Genomic DNA, 2,781 nt, shown 5'->3' with positions numbered 1-2,781 from the left:
ACCCCCCCCCCCCCCCCAGTTCATTCCCTCCCTCTCTGAATAACTTGCTCTCGGGGAAGCTAGATGTCATGTCATAAGCAATTTTAAGAGAGGCTTACATTGAAAGAAACAAGAGGCCTGAGGAGTGGCTCTTGTGAGAAATCAAGGCCTCCTGCCAAGAGCATAGGAATCTCCAGCCAGTTAGGTCCTTAGATGACTTCAGGCCCAGATGATACCATGACTGCAACCTCATGAGGACCTCAGCCAGAGGTACTCAGCAAAGAGCTTCTGAAATCCTGACACACAGAAACTTTCAGATAGTTTTTGCTTTTATTTTAGCTACTAAATTTTAGGATAAAACATAGCATATCACATAATAAGTTGCTAATACTAAGCACCCACAGTTATTACATTTTTTACTGTTATCCTTTAGAAGTGTTTGCATATTTGACTTTATTCAAATTGATTCATAATTAACAATAAGCAATGCTAGGGTCTAAATGATCATTTGTCAATTTTTTGGTTGGTTTTGAATTTTTTTCAGTTTTATGAATAACTTATTTCACAGAACTCTAAGAAAAAATTCAAACTTTGTTAATACACTGATTATTTGAGTTACAGACAAGAGATTTTTAGAAAGATTTCAGGAGGGAAATTTTTGTTTCATTTCAGAATATCAGTTATCTATGAGCAAACAAAACATAAAATTAAAGATTCCATCAGTTCTCATCAGTTCATGCCCCTATTATCAGTGTGATGTTCAATATACCTAGGGCACTATATACCCCATTCAACCCATAGCTGGCAAGACTTTGGGTGGTAAGTGTAACTGACACTAAGTCAATCAGATTTCTCTCCAAAGAGTTAAGTAACTGAAAGAAAAATGTGTTATCTGTGGGAAGCCAAGCTATAAGTTCAGGTAGGTTTGAAGCTACCATTAGCCTGAAGGGAAATCAAAGTTGTGAAACAGTAGAAGCCATGGATTCTTGAACTCACAGAGAGAAGACAGAGCAGAGTCACTCAGGGAAGCAAAGAGGTATCATCGTGTGATACAGGCAGAGGAAGAGAGAAAGAAGAAAAAGGAAAAAAGAAAATATATTAAGTGAAGAAGAAATAATATGCAGATGCTTTTTCAAATATAACAATCAAGATAAACCTCTCTAGTGGGAAGTCATTTGAACAGATGAAAGAAAAAAATAAACACTGGAGAAAAGAGTTTTGCCGAAACAACAGTGGAAAAAGTCTCTCACATGAGAATGGTCACTCTAGCAGATTTAAAGAAGATCAAAGAAGACATGGCCAGTGAAGCTGAGCCAGCCATGGGTGAATGCCAGGAGAGGAGATGGATTGAAGAGGTGGCATGAGGCCAGATCTTGTGGTAAAAATTTTACAACACATGCTTCTCTGTGTCATGGGACCCTGTCAGAAGTTTTTATTTGTGTTGCTTAAAGGGAAATGGCATAACCTGATTTAATTTAAAAATAATCACACTGACTGCTGTATAAAGAACAGACTTAAAGGTTTTTGGGGAGTGTGACCAAGAGTAAAAGCAGGAAATCAGTTAAGAGGTCACTACAATAGTTTTGTTAAAAATGACAATACCTTGACCGAAGAAGGAAGTACTTGGACATGGATCTTATGGTAAGAAAGAAGTCTAGGATAGATGAAAAGTGGTAATTCTTTGATCTCAAAAATTTCAATATGATTCCTCAATAAAACTTACATTAACAACAGGTCATTATTTAATATTAGTTTCTTAAATATTCATTTAGTAATTACTCAGTACATGTCAAGCACTGTGCTAGATGGTTGGGTTCTAGTGGTAAATAATAGCAAAAAATAAATGATTTTTATTTAAGTATACTGTAATCAGATGGCGGCCCTCACTATCAGGAATACTTCATAGTTAACTCATCACATCATCTTGTAGTTAAAGTACAAGAAGTGCTTCATATACAGTCTTTTTATGAAATAAATGAATGGATCAATCAATTAACCTAATCACTGGTCTGTCTAGAGTTGTTGAGACAATTATCTTATTTCATGTGACTAATTTAGATATACTTTAATCCCCTTCTTAAGAAACACTATTTTGATATTATGTATATATATTTCTTTGTTCACATTATTTTGTAAGTTAATTAGAGCTAAGTAGACTTAAATAGAGTTTATAGATATTATACTCTAAATTTTATCCCTGTATCTTAAACATTTCTTAAGTATTTCTTTTCCCTATTTTTATTCATTTGTAGGTGATACACACACAAACACACACACACACACACACGCATACACATATATAAGTAAAGTCATTGTTATTACTGCATATTTGATATGTGCTTAATTCTTGGTCCACATTCTCAATACATGCCTGTTATCATGTCTAATGCCAATGTTTCTGTCTTATAGTACCAAAGCACACAATAATTTAAAAGTTTAATGTGATTTAGGTAATTATTTTACCTACAGAGGAGATGTTTCTCAAATTCACTCTTTACCAAGACAAAAACATCATCAACAACAACAAAAAACAGCCTCACATCATCACACTGCAACAAAGTAAACTACTTATGGTCAACTTTCTGCCAAGGAAAATCCTAATTGCCCATTCTCTCATATCTTTCTTTCTCTCTTACAGTAAATTTGAGACGGCAATTCTGTGACCTGGACTTGCCGTATCATCCCTGCTTTAACATTTTAAAAGTTTTTGTGCAAGTATCTCCAGAGAGTGTTTAAGAAATCAGAAAGCAAGGATCTCTTTCTTTAAAATAAAAAAAAAACAAACAAAAACAACACATTTCT

Source organism: Carlito syrichta, unplaced genomic scaffold (assembly GCF_000164805.1).
Source record: "Carlito syrichta isolate Samal-C Ts95f unplaced genomic scaffold, Tarsius_syrichta-2.0.1 Scaffold304684, whole genome shotgun sequence".
NCBI classification, from domain to species: Eukaryota; Metazoa; Chordata; class Mammalia; order Primates; family Tarsiidae; genus Carlito; species Carlito syrichta.
The sequence above is the reverse complement of the archived record's forward strand: the minus strand, read 5'-3'. Positions refer to the sequence as shown.